The following is a 15,126-nucleotide window of genomic DNA, read 5'->3' as shown; positions in this document are numbered from 1 at the left end:
GACACCCTAGCTCAAGGCAACAGCAGATCCCCGACCCACCGAGTGAGCCCAGGATTCTAGTCGGGTTCACGTCTGCTGGGCCACAATGGGAACTCCTATTTTGTGATCTTTATTGTAATCTTGTTGAATCTGATGCTGGAATGAAGGATGGAAATTTTAAAATGTTCTTTGAGCTATGTTCTTGTGATATCTTTTTTTTTTTTTTTGTCTTTTTGCTATTTAGTTGGGCTGCTCCCAAATATGGAGGTTCCCAGGCTAGGGGTCGAATAGGAGCTGTAGCCCCGGGCCTACGCCAGAGCCACAGCAACACGGGATCCGAGCTGCGTCTGCAACCTACACCACAGCTCACGGCAACACTGGATCGTTAACCCACTGAGCAAGGGCAGGGACCGAACCCGCAACCTCATGGTTCCCAGTCAGATTCATTAGCCACTGCGCCACGACGGGAACTCCTGTTCTTGTGATATCTTGATTTGAACTAAAACATGTATTTCATGGACCTACGATCTCTTCTTCAAAATGTAATTAGAACTATTTCCACATTTCATAGAAGAGTCCTGTGATATCCTCGTGTTACCACACTGGTCTTCAGCCACTTTCTTGTCAATGTTTTAGAAGCTGCTTTATATTGTCTTTCTGCCGCGCAGCCCTGGCAAATCTGAATATTGGATAAAAGCAGCTATCTTACTTCCAATTTCTGGGTCTCAACAGTCTCAAAGGTGTAGTACCAACACCTTGCCTCGGTCAGCATTTTCTCCTGTTCGCCATCATTATTTTAAAACTTTTTCACTCTCCTGACTTCCTTCTGGCCCTTCTCTCCCATCTTCAGCCTAGATTGTATTTTGAACTGTATAATAAGCTCCCTATTCAAAATCTCTATCTAGACATCTTTTTTTTTTCTTCTTTTTAGGGCCGCACCTGTGGCACATGGAAGTTCCCAGGCTAGGGGTGGAATCGGAGCTGCAGCTGCCGGCCTACACCACAGCCATAGCAACTGCCAAATCCAGGCTGAGTCTGTCACCTACACCACAGCCCGTGGCAGTGCCCGATCCTTTAAGCCACTGAGCAAAGCCAGGGATTGAACCCGAATCCTCTTGGATACTAGTCAGATTCTTAACCCACTGAATCACAATGGGAACTCCCCCCACATCTTTTTTTTTCTTTTTTGGTTGCCCTGGGGCATATGGAGTTCCTGGGCCAGGGATCAGATCCAAGCCACATCCACAGTTGAGACTTATGCCCAAATTCGGCAACGTCAGATCCTTCAACACTGTGCCCACCTGGGATGGAAACGGCATCGGGGTGTTGCAGAGATGCTACTACTGAGCCCATTGTGCCACAGCGGAAACCTATCCAGAAACCTTACAGGCACCCTGAATTCATCATATTCAAAACTGGACAAATGCTCTCCCCCCGCCCCCCAAATTTGCTCTCCTCCTACAATTCCCTTCCCAGTAAATGTGCCTTCCTCTCAGTGCTCAAGCAGAAACCCCAAATCATCTTTACATCCAATTTAATGCCAAATCCTGGTGAGTCTGCTCCCAAATAAATCCATTCTCCATGTTTATTTTGCAACTTAAAAAAAAAACAAACTCACATCTGGTTTTATCACTCTTGCTCCCCCCACCCATCCACACCCTTAATTCAAATCTGATTTATCATAGTCCTTATAACTCAGGAGGATCAAAAGATAATGTACTAAGTGATAATACACTTTGGAGGTTTTTGATACTTTGCACTCACGGTGCTTACTGTCAAGTGGCGGAAACAGACGTAAATATAGCCCTGGCTATATAAGCACAATCGCAATAATAAGCCTATGTAATTAGGCTGCAATGAGAGTGCCTAATAGGAAGATCTAATCTAGTGAGATCCTCCTTAAGGAAGTGACTTTGGGTTGATAACTGAGTGTGGGATGGAAGGAAAAGAAAGGAGATCCCGACATCGACATGGAGGCAGAGCGAGAGGACAGGCACTGGGACAGCCCAAGGTGAGTGGGAGCTCTGTGGGTGGGTGGCTGGAGCTGTAGATAAATCATGCCCCGCCTTGTAGCTCATCCTCAAGGATTCTGTCCTTGCGGCATATAGAGATTCCCAGGCTAGGGGTCCAACTGGAACTACGGCCGCTGGCCTACGCCCCATGCCACAGCAACTCGGGATCCAAGCTGCGTGTGCGACCTAGACCTACACCACAGCCACAACAACAACAACGTGGGATCCAAGCTGGATCCTTAATCCATCCACTGCGCGAGGCCAGGGATGGAACCGCATCCTCATGCATGCCCGTCAGGTTCGTTAACCACTGAGCCACAAGGGAACTCCAAGGGTTTCGATCTGTATCTTTTTATTTATTTTCTTGGGCCACGCCTGCAGCACCAGGCCAGGGATGGAAGCCACACCACAGCAGCTACCCAAGCTGCTGCAGTGACAACCCAGGGGATCCTTAACCAGATCCTCAACAGGTTTCGACACAAGTCAATTCCTCCATCTTTAAAATATTGATCCTACTACATAACACAGGAAACCATGTCCAATCTCCTGGGACAAACCATAATGGAAAGGCAATTTTTTAAAAGAAGGCATATCTATCTCTATAACTAAATCACTGTTGTACAGCAGAAACTAGCACAACGCTGTAAATCAACTGTAAGTTAAAAACATAATGGAAGAGTTACCAGGTGCCTTTGTGGGTTGAGGTTCTGGTATTATCACTGCTGTGGCTTGGGTCACTGCTGTGGCGCAGGTTTCATCACTGGCCTGGGAACTTTTGAAAGCCAAGGGCAAAGCCAAAAAATAAAGAAAGAAATAAATAGTTTTTAAAGGTGTTAACCTGATGAGATTTAGCTTTTTAAAAATACATTATTCTTTTCTCGTGTTCTTTTTTCTTTCTTTTTAATGAAAGGGTTTTTTTTTTGTCTCTTGTCTTTTGTTGTTGTTGTTGTTGTTGCTTTTTCTTGGGCCGCACCCGCAGCATATGGAGGTTCCCAGGCTAGGGGTCGAATCGGAGCTGTAGCCGCCGGCCTACGCCAGAGCCACAGCAACGCGGGATCCGAGCCCCGTCTGCAACCTACACCACAGCTCACGGCAACGCCGGATCGTTAACCCACTGAGCAAGGGCAGGGACCGAACCCGCAACGTCATGGTTGCAATGCTATGGTATGACTTCCATACAATTCTTTTTTTCCCCCTATTTTTGGCTGCCCCACGGCATACAGGGTTCCCCTGCCAGAGATCAGATTCGAGCTGTATCCTTAACCCACTATGCCAGAAACTGAGTCCCAGCGCTCCCAAGAGGCCCCCACCCGCATCCCGTTGCGTGCCACAGCGGGAGCTCCTTCCATACAATTCTTGGTTATTGGGTTACTCGGAAATAAAGGCCTTTAGTTCTTTCTTTGACTAAAGCAAAGTAAGAGCCTTTCTAATGTAAAAATGCCTGTAGCTGTTATTTATGTTGACCTCTAGTAGTGCCTGGCTTTCTTTTCTTTTTTCTTTTTTTGTGCCTGGCTTTCTTATAAACCCTTGGTCCTGAGGACCTTCACTCTCACATAAAAACGATGGAATCAAGCCACCCAAGCAGGTTAATGACCCTCAGATCTGTGCTTCAGGAAACTGGAAGTTGATTGGTTTTCGAGGGGTTTATGAAGCCGTTCATGGGCGGTTTTTGTCCTCTCCTCCCTCGTCCATCCTGCCATCTAGAAACACTGCCATTGGATCCAAAAGACAACCACTGTGCTGAGTAATTCACGTCCATAAATAAATAACGAGGAAGGGGTGGCCAAGATGTTCAAAATCCAAACTCATCCTCCTTCCACATGGGTGGTGAAACAGACCTTAAGTGCCAGTTTATTTTATTTATTTATTTTATTTTTTCCACTGTACAGCATGGGGACCAAGTTACACATACAGGTATACATTCTTTTTCCTCCCATTTTTATGCTGCGATGTAAGTATCTAGACATAGTTCTCAGTGCTACACAGCAGGATCTCATTATAAATCCATCCCAAGAGCAATAGTTTGCATCCATTATCCCCAATCTCCCCATCCCTCCCACTCCCCCCCCCCGGGGGGGGCAGCCACAAGTCTATTCTCCAAGTCTATGATTTTCTTTTCTGTGGAAACGTTCATTTGTGTTGTATATCAGATTCCAGTTATAAGTGATATCATATGGTATTTGTCTTTCTCTTTCTGACTTACTTCACTCAGTATGAGAGTCTCTAGTTCCATCCATGTTGCTGCAAATGGCATAATTTTGTTCTTTTTCATGGCTGAGTAGTATTCCATTGTGTGTATATATACCACCTCTTCTGAATCCACTCATCTGTCGATGGACATTTGAGTTGTTCCCATGTCTTGGCTATTGTGAATAGAGCTGAAATGAACATGCAAGTGCATGCATCTTTTTTAAGGAAAGTTTTGTCTGGATATACGCCCAAGAGTGGGACTGCAGGGTCATATGGAAGTTCTATGTATAGATTTCTAAGGTGTCTCCAAACTGTTCTCCATAGTGGCTGTACCAATTTACATTCCCACTGACAGTACAGGAGGGTTCCCTTTTCTCCACACCCCCTCCAGCACTTGTTATTTGTGGACTTATTAATGATGGCCATTCTGACTGGTGTGAGGTGGTATCTCATGGTAGTTTTGATTTGCATTTCTCTCATAATCAGGGATGTTGAGCATTTTTTCATGTGCTTGTTGGCCATCTGTATATCTTCCTTGGAGAAATGTCTATTCAGGTCTTTTGCCCATTTTTTCCATTGGGTGGTTGGCTTTTCTGCTGTTGAGTTGTATAAGTTGCTAGTATAGTTTAGAGAGTAAGCCCTTGTCCGTTGCATCGTTTGAAACGATTTCCTCCCATTCTGTAAGTTGTCTTTTTGGTTTCTTTTCGGGTTCCTTCGCTGTGCAAAAGTTTGTCAGTTTGATGAGGTCCAAATTAAGTGCCATTTTAAACCCAGTGCGTTCAGGTCAGCCCCAACCGCAGCCACTACCTAACGTAAAGCACTCCGGCGTTGGAGAGATGGAGCTTTGGGGAGGGCGGGAGAAAGGATGAAAGCCAAGAAAACTCGAGAACAGCGAGAACAGCGCAGGCCCCAACTCGAGAACCCGGAGAACCACACGAGACCAACTGATCGGGTTATTTCGAGGGTCAACGCCCGCGGGGCGGGGCTCCTACCTTTAATCCTCGGCTCCGGGCGGGCCGGCCCGCAGAAGCGCTCAGCCGCCCTGCACCGGGGGAGGGAGTCAACGGCCGCCCACCTTCGCTCCAGGCCGGGGCCGCGGAGCCGGGGCCTCGCGCGGTTCCTGCGCTGGGACTGCGGCCGGGCCACGTGACGCGCCGCGGCCAATGGGCGGGCGGCCCGCGGCGGGGCTCCCATAAAGGCGCCTGCCGCTGCCCGCTAGCGCCGCCATTGGGGTGAGAGCCGGCGGCGACGGCCCGGGAGCTGCCGCCGGCCCGCTTCGTCTGTGCACGCCGCCGAGGGCGATCCGAGGAGGCCCTTTCGACACGGGGTAAGGGTGTCCCTGCGGGAGGACCACCCTGGGATCCGGGCCCTCGCTGTCCCCTGGGTGGGGAAGAACCGCTTTCCCCTCCCCCCCCTCCCCCCTCCACACTGTGCGACAGCAAAGGCGGTTAGAGGCCACCCGGCCGTGCGCCCTGCAGCCCAGGTGAGCTGCCAGGGGCTTTCCTTCGGCCTTACCAGATGCACGCTTGTTGTCACGGTGGACTGCCTAAAGTTTTATTTGGCTTTGCTCTTAACCGCTTGATGGTTCTCTTTTCTCTTCTTTTTTTCTCAAAGGAAGGGTGGGAAGAGGGAAGTTGGGTGGGGGGGTCCAGTTGTGCAACTGCCTCCCGTTTCGAAAAACACTCATTGGTCTTTGTGGTTCTCTTAGGTCTTGGGTTGGTGCATCGCTGCTTGTACCGTAGTTTTGTGAATGCAGGAGACAGCACGGAGCGTTAGCTGTAGCTGGCATTTTGATTGTGTGTATTCTGGGCATCATCGTTTGGGACAGGAAATTTCCGGTCATCTAACATTATTAAGCCCTTGGAACACACTAAATCCTCCATTGGGTGTTGCAGAATCTGGAGGTGGGCCTGGCCCCAAGGCGCTGCCTGTGTTAAGAATTAAGATGGGGTGTGTCCAGGGTGCTTTGGGACCTCTGGAGGACCTGGGTGGTTGGAAGGGAGCAAAGGAGGCTTCTGGGTGGGTGATAACCGAGCTGGGTCTAGAGGCAGGTCAAATTGGTCGAAAGAGTGAGGGGAGTTCTGTTGAGGACTACATGTAAATTTCCCAAAGAATATGTAAATTTTCCGAAGGCCTGGACTTGTGTGAGCCCTGTAGGGTGGGACAGTGGAGAAAGGCAGATTTTGAATGTGGCTGGCCCCAGATTGGGAGAGTAGCAAGAGATAAGTCTAGTGAGATAGGCAAAGGGGCCAGAAAGGGTTTGTTTATTTGTATATCATGAAGGGCATAGCTGAAGGGTATGATTTTAAGTTGCCCAACAAACATCAGCACTTGAGGGGGAGGTGCAGCTCCATCCCCCATTGCATGAATTCCGACGGGAAGTGGCAAGTGACTGAACCAGAGGCGTGGTCCCCGAGATTAGGAACACCGTAAATATTCAGAATATGTAAGTTTATATTCAGAAGTCAGTTGTGTAGAGGTATTTGAGTGGAGTGGCTGAGTTCTGCAAAAAGGGAGTAGTAAAAGGAGGACAATTGAGAACCCTGGGGGATATTAATGGGTTAGCAGAAGATGAGATTATGGACTCTTCTAGAATTCTAATCTGACCCACCTCTTTGTTTCCTTAGCACCTTGTTCTTACCTTGTGACAGCAGTAATTATAGGTATCCTTTGTGATTGTCTATTTATAAGTCTCTGTAAAGAGATAATTGCATCCCCAATTCCTAGCTTTCCACCGTTGTAGGAGCTTTGCAAATATTTAATAAGTGAACAAACAGAATCTGGTGATGGGGGGAAATGGTATCCTGGAAACCAGAAAAGAGTTTCAAGAGAGTCGCAATAGCCTAGCGACAGATATAGCTGCGGGGTTGGTCAAGTAGGGTATAAGATCCAAATAAATAAATAAATAAATACATTGGATTTAACCACTAAGTATGGTAAGCACTTACCCTAGTGTAAGGGGAGTTCCAGAGGAAAGGCAGGAAAAAGTCATGTGTGAGGGAAGACCAAAGACGCTGTCATTTTTTAGGATGCTCTGGTGTGAGGTACAGAAGAGAAAAATCAAGGCTACAAGGAGACAAAAGGAGCGAGAGATGAATTTTTAAGAAGACTCGAAAGTTGAGGGTAAGCTAGTGTAGAAATATTGAAGATACAGGCACAAGAGCAAAGAGTATTATCTAGAGTATCTGAGGGAGGAGCAGATGAGAGAAGATTGAATCATTGTCAGGAATATATACATTTTCTCCAAGTACCTGTTTGACCTTGTATGAAGCCTGATTATATTTCTCCCTTGAACTGGAGATGACTCATCTGAGGGTTTGGAGTCTATTTATAGAGCTCATCACAGGGCAAATTACTTTACTCAGAAGAGCCTTTAGAGGCATCTGATATTCAAAATCCAAACCTCCCTCCCCCACCTCTATCACCACTTTTATTGGATATATAGGAGATAAGAGTCGTTGACAAATTGAGAATTAAGCAGTCTTTCACAAACATAATAAAGACATAAAGCACATTGGAGTTCCCGTCGTGGCGCAGTGGTTAACGAATCCAACAAGGAACCATGAGGTTGTGGGTTCGATCCCTGCCCTTGCTCGGTGGGTTGTGGATTAGGGATCCCCCGTTGCCGTGAGCTGTGGTGTAGGTTGCAGATGAGGCTCGGATCCCTGAATTGCTGTGGCTGTGGTGTAGGCCAGCAGCTATAGCTCTGATGAGACCCCTAGCCTGGGAACCTCCATATGCTGCAGGAGCGGCCCTAGAAAAGGCAAAAAGCCAAAAAAAAAAGAAAGCATAAATACAAAAAAAAAAATAGAATGCTTTGAGGGATGTAACACCATAAGCAAAAATTATTTAAAATATGTATGCAAAGGTTGTTTTCAGGTACTGTTAATTATATGGAACCAAACTGAAATTAGAAAATCAGACAAGATCAATAGATTCTTAGACAGTAGGTTTTTTTATTGTTTTTTCTTCCAGTGTTTTTGAGATAATGATGACATATAGCACGGTGTAGGTATGATTTGATTACATGCATCAGGAAGTGATTATCAAAATATATTTAGTCAACATCCATCACCTCATGTAAGTACAGAATTAAAGCAATAGAAACAAATTTTTTTTCTTGTGATGAGAACACTTAAAGAACTCACACTCCTTAATTTATGCTGTACTGCTTCCCTGCATGTGTAAGATAGACAGTGAAAGCAACCAGAAGTGCCACGACACAGCAGACTAACTTATTCCCTGACATTTATCAAAATGGATGGAAAATATTTCCAAAGCTGTCTCAAAATTCAATACCTCAAAAAAATTCAACTCTAAAATTGAATCTTCTGGGAATTCCTGGTGTTGGCATGTCGCAGCAGAAAAATCTGATTGGTATCTGTGAGGATGCAGGTTCAATCCCTGGCCTTACAGTGGGTTGAGGATCCAGCTAAAGCTGTGGTGTAGGTTGCAGATGCAGTGGAGAGGTGGCTTGGATTGTGGTGGCTGGCAGCTGCAGCTCCAATTTGACTCCTAGCCTGGGACCTTCCATATGCCAAGGGTGCGGCCCTAAAACCTAAAAATAAAATAAATAAAATTGAGCCTTCTAGGCTAAAGATATGATAACTTCGATTATTGTTGTTTTTTAATCAGCTCAATTCCTTGAGACTTAAATACAGGGCAATATAGTTTAGTACTGGAACCACTGAGGTAGTAATATTTGAAGAATTAAACTTTTTTTTCTTAGCAAATGCCCAAAATTGATGAGTCTTGATCTTTTTGAAAGAAACCTTTGTCAAAGAGATCAGACTCTTCCTGATCTACCAGGGCATCTATTGTATTAGTGGTGAACTTGTGTTTCTTACAAGATTTGGGAAACAGTTTTTTTAGCTTTTGTATGCCTTTCAAAAGGAAATCTTTGGTCTGTATGTGTTTGTCAGAATGACTGAAATATTCTCAACCACCTCAAAGGCTCTGTTAGAAGTTTAAAATTTAATTTTTGTACGTTGATATTAGAAATATAAGCTGGAGTAACCTATGGGGAATAATTAAACATCTAACAAAATTTTAAAGCATTGGCCCAGAAATGGTCAATAGAAATAAATTCAGTGGGCCAGGCCAAGAAAAAGAGAAAAGGAAATGCATTCAGTAGGTTTTGGTGTATGTGTGCGATGATATGTCTACTTATGAATGAGGATGTTCGTTGCAACATTGTATACAATAGCCATATGGCCACATCCTCAAGGCTACATGCTACAGACATTTTCTAAGATGAATTAAGTGAAAATATACAAGATCCTATTCTGAAAGGATACACAAGAAATCGCTAAGAGAAAGGAGGGGATCTGGCTGACTGGGGGACAGGCGTGAGAAAGGAGGCTTTGTTGTATACCATTCAAACCATGTGGATGTTAAAATGCAAATAAACTTGTTCATTTTTATGAACTCCGTAAATGATGTATTTAAGAATTTCTTCAGAATCCCCAAGATTATTTTATAATAAGGACAAAAGGAATCTAGTTTTCAGGCAACTAACTCGTGGAACCATAGAGTGATAGACAAGGTGCTGCTACATTATGTGATTATCAAAGTAAACCAGAACTTTTCACAATCATTTAGGATACATTGTCTTTGAGCAATTGTGACTGGTGGTTGTTAAATAACATTCTCTTTCATCCCTCCATGCTCTCTTTCTTCTTAGAAATATATCCACTGGTAAAAACAACGTTTTGAAAGCAGAAATAACAATAGAATGACAACTCATCATAAACATTAGGTACAATTGGATTTATGGGAGTTCCCACTGTGGCTCAGCAGGGTTAAGAACCTGACATTGTCTCTGTGAGGAGAGGGTATTGATCTCTGGCCTCTCTTGGCCTCAAGTTCAGTGGGTTAGGATGAGGCATTGCTGTGAGCTGTGGTATAGGCCAGTAGCTGCAGCTCTGATTCCACCCCTAGCCTGGGAACTTCATGTGCCACAGCATGGGCATAAAAAGCAAAAAAAAAAAAAAGAGAAAAACAGAAAGGATTTTCACATAGGCAGTATAGACTGAGTTATGCCTCGTTGGTGATATACTTGAACTCCAGTTCGTCCTGCTGAAGTGTAAGTCAATGATTTTAGTGACAACCTTGAAGTAAGCACTCTTTTTGCAGGACAGCTTACTTCTCTGACAGCTTACTAATTGCGACCTACCATTATGTCAAGTTAGGGTAAATCTTTGAGAGGGTATGTTGCTGGGCCATTATGCTGGCATTTTCAGTTTCCTATTAAGAGTAAAAGCTAAAATTAAAACTAAAGTCTGTAGAGAATGTAAATAAAATAGTGAAATTGGCAGCTATCTAACAAATTTGCCAAGTATCTTTTAAAGCCACATAAGCTCCTTTTAAAAAAATTGTAAATAAGAAACAGATTAAAATACTTTGAACAGTAAGACTTGGATAATTTCAAAGAATGTTTTATAAAAGCAAAAATTCCCAGTCCTCTGTTGCCACACTACCAACAATTGTACCAACTACCAACAGTCGTCAACATTTTGCCATGTTTGTCAATGTACATTTTCCCCCAAAACCATTTAAACATATTTCACAGATGTGGCTATTCACACCAAGTTTTCTGAGCATATATTTAAATAAACTTTTTTCCCTACACAACTGCCCTCCTCTTCTCACACCTGTCAAACGAACAATCTCTCAATTTCCCAAGTTGTCCCCCAAAATGCCTTTAATAGCTGATCTCAAAACCAAGATTTGATATAGGATGGCAAATGGAGTTTGGTTATTATGTCTTAACTCAGAGCAGGCAGATCCTCATTTTCTTTAGCAATCTTGACTTCTTGCAAAGGTGGGCCATTCATCTTACGGAATATTCCGTATTCTACATTTGTCTCTTTCCTTAGGGTTTTTGTTTCATTTTTTTCGAGCACCATCGTAAAACTTTTCTGCAACAATGGCAGTGTTCTGTAGCCGCACTGTCCCATACAGCACGCATGAGGCATGTGGCAAGATGAAGCACTTACAGTGTAGCTCGGTTTTTAATTTTGGTAATTACGGTTAAATTTAAATGTGGCTAGGAGCATGACTCCACGGAAACAAATCTGACTAGCATCCATGAGGACGTAGGTTCGATCCCTGGTCTTGCTCAGTGGATTAGAATCTGACATTGCCATGAGCTGTGGTGTAGATCTCACATGTGGCTCAGATCTGGCACTGCTGTGGCTGTGCAACTGCAAGTCCATTTCGACCCCTAGCCTGGGAACTTCCATGCATGGCAGGTGTGGCCTAAAAAGACAAAACAAGCAAACCGTACAGTTACATGTGGCTAGAGGCAGTCACATTGGACAGAGCAGCTGTAGCCCTGGAATTTTCTGTTACATCAAAGTTAAATCTAGAAGCTTGTACCATATTTTTGGCAAAAGGCCTTTATAGATGCTACATGGGTTGATTTTTGTCTTGTCAGGAGACATATATACATACATAGTACTTTATCCTAACGTGCTATTTTAAGTTCTTACTAGTTAGTATGGTTTTCCTAAATACTACAGAAATCTCAGTTTTGGGTTGAATAGTCTGGTGCAGATGTTTGGTCAAAGTACCAGAAGCAAGACAGTGGGGACAAGGGTGGTTGAAATCCAACAGTCATAAGGGGTAGCTAAGGATGGGTGGGGTGCAAAGGAGGAGAACAGTTTTAAGAGTGTTGTAGCCCTTTCGGATACTCAGAGGCGTCTGGGAAGATGACTGAGGAAAAGCAGTGAGGGGTTTGAGGTATTTCAAGGTATTTTGGGGAGAGCAGTTTCAGAAGAGAAATCAGATGGATGCATTTGACTTTTACAAAATCTTTCCGCCCCCAAGAGGTTTGTTGTGTGTGTGTGTGTGTGTTTGTTTTGCTTTGTTTTGTCACTTTTAGGTTCATGAAAAACTTAGAAAGGTGCAGAGATTTCCCATGTATTTCCTGCCCCAGCACATGCATAGTCTCCCTTTTTACCTGCATCCCCCACCGAAATGGTACATTTGTCACAGTAGGTGAACCTACAGTGACACCACGTTACCACTTAAAGACTGTTTTTTGCATTAGGGTTCACTCTCTGTTGCACTTTCTAAGGGTTTGGGCAAATGTGCAATGGCAGGTGTCCATCATTGTGGTATCAGTATCTTCGTTGCCCTGGAATCCGCTGTGTTCCCATCTTTTCATGCTGCCTCTCCCCATCTCCTGGCAGCCACTGATCTTTTTACTGTCTGCATGGTTTGGCCTTTTCCAGAATGTCGTATAGTTGGAATCATATAGTATATGCGGCCTTGTTAGATGGGCTTCTTTCACTTAATGTGCATTTAGTGTTCCTTCGTGTCTTTTTATAGCTGTATAGCTCATTGCTTTTTAGCACTAGCTAATGTTCCGTTGTCTGGACATAGCTCACAGTTAACCCGTCCTGCCTTTGTTCCTTCCAGATTTTGACTTTTCTGAATAAAGTTGCTATAAACATCCGCATGCAAGTTTTTGTGTGGAAAGGTGTCTTTATGTGTTTATTTTAATTGTTCTGCTTTTTTAGGGCCAGACCTGCAGTATACGGGCGTTCCCAGGCTAGTGGTCGAATAGGAGCTGTAGCTGCTGGCCTACACCACAGCCACAGCAGTGCCAGATCTGAGCCATATCTGCGACCTACACCACAGCTCACGGTAGCACCATATCTTTAACCCCCTGAATGAGGACAGGGATTGAACCCACATCTCATGGATGCTAGTCAGGATTGTGACCCACTGAGACATGAGTTACTCAAATTCACACTTGAGCTGGAAGCATCTCAAAAGTCCCAGTGGGAACTCTGAAAGGTGTTTGTTTGTTTGTTTGTTTGTTTTTTAAATTAGGAGTTGGCATTGTGGCTCAGTGGGTTACGAACTGACAGTGTCCATGAGGATGAAGATTCAATCCCTGGCCTGGCTCAGTGGGTTAAGGATCTGGCATTGCCACAAGCTGCCTCTCCTATTTGATGCCTAGCCGGGGAACTTCCATATGTTGCAGATGCAGCCATAAAACGGAAAAAGAAAAAGAAAAAATAATTTAAGTCACCGATTAGAACCTGTCTATAGGCAGAGATAGCAGCAGAAGTTAATTACAGATAAACAGGTGTAGAAAATGAAATCTTCATACAAGGAGATAGAACCATGTGTTCTACTCTTAAGTAGAGGAAAACCTTATAAACCAAGTACAGTAATGGAGAGAATGGAGTAATTAATGAAAGGATGGGATTGTGTAAAAAGGGAAAGAAGGGCTTTGTGGAAAAGAGGTGGGGCACTTATGAAACAAGAGGAAATAGAAAAGGAAATAAGCTAAGACATTAACTTCTAAAGAGTTTCTCTTATAAGTGAAGATGAGATCTTTTGCAAATGGGTGCGGTGGGGGCGGAGGTTTTGAGGCGTGGAACAGGTTTGGAGAAAGCATATTATAATTGATGTACATTCATTCATTCTTTTTTCTTGAAGGCAGATTCCTGAGCAGCGGAAACTCAGAATTAAAACGTACTTTATTTTTCTCCCTACTTCCCCCTGTATAAACAAGCCACGTCTCCTCTATCTCTAACGTAAAATTGCACCAGACATCCTCCTTCAGCCTATGCAGGCCCTATCCTAGGCCCTGGGTCAGTACTAACAAGGTCCATGACTGGCGTAGAGTCTACCCTCTGGCCTTTGGGGAGGGTGGGTTGGGAGACACACAGAAAACAGGTAGGCAAGAGATACAAGCGTGGTGGTGGAGCAGGGCGACGTCTGATGGATTGGAACTGGGGAGAAGGGGATAAATACGCCTTTTAAAATGAAGGCCGTCTCCCTGACGGTTTAGAGTAGATCGTTCAGCCTCAGTGGAAAGGCCCAGAGGCTAGAACTGGCTTGATGCAGAGAACTGGAGGGGAGGGTGGCTGGTGTGAAGGAACGTGAGAGAGAGGAGTGGAGGTGGCAGAAACAGTGAACCAGACCCTGAAAGGTTGCAGATCCATGGGGAGGTGATGATGGCATTAGTTCTTCTTGGAGGTGGCAACTGGGGCTAGGGACATAGGGTTGGAAGTAGTGAGAATTTAGATTTATTTTGGAGGCCGAATCAGAGAAATAGAAATTAAAATCACAGTGAGATCCCATCATACACCCACCGGAATGGCTGAAACGGAAGACACTGATAATTAACCAAATATTGACAAGAACGTGGAATAACTGGAATTCTTAGACTGCTGGTGTGCATATAAATTAGTACATTTTGGAACGTTGTTTACTCAAAAGTCCCAGTAGGAATACATGATATATAGTATAAATTTACAGTGGAATACTATACAGTAACGAACAAACAGCATAGGCAAAACATGGATAAATCTCATAGACAGTGTTGGTGAAAGGAAGCCAGACACGATGTAATATGTAGTAATTAATACTATATGTAAAACTCCAAAAACATTCCCAGTTGAATGTATGGACATAGAAGTCATCATAGCAATGTGGTCTTTGTGGAGAAGGGAGGGTGCAACCTTGGGACAGTCTGGCTTTAAGTTAATTGCAAAGCCTGGATAAGAGCGCGTTACAGTTACAATACTAGCACATCTCCTGTCTTCTCAGTGACTTTATTGGGTTCTAGTTTATATTTGTATAAGACTAGGAGATAAGTGAAAATGCTGAGGCGAAATTATAAGGTTGGTAATCATCTCCAGGTTAATTCATTTTAATGTGATGGTCCTCCAAACCTGGCTAGACACACACTATCCAGGGACCTTAAAAAAGAAGCAAAACTGATTCCCAAGCCATATCGCTAGAGGTTGGGGCCTAGGCATTGGTAATTTTTAAATGACCCACAAAACCTCACACCCGCTAGGATGGCTGCTATTAAACAAAAACAAAACAAAACAAAACAGAAAATAACTAGTGCTTTGAGGTATGGAGAAACTGGAACCCCGTAGACAATAGGAATGGTGCTGTCCTGTGGTAAACAGTA

The sequence above is a fragment of the Phacochoerus africanus genome, chromosome 6, assembly GCF_016906955.1.
Source record: "Phacochoerus africanus isolate WHEZ1 chromosome 6, ROS_Pafr_v1, whole genome shotgun sequence".
Taxonomy (NCBI): Eukaryota; Metazoa; Chordata; class Mammalia; order Artiodactyla; family Suidae; genus Phacochoerus; species Phacochoerus africanus.
Note: the sequence above shows the minus strand (reverse complement) of the source record.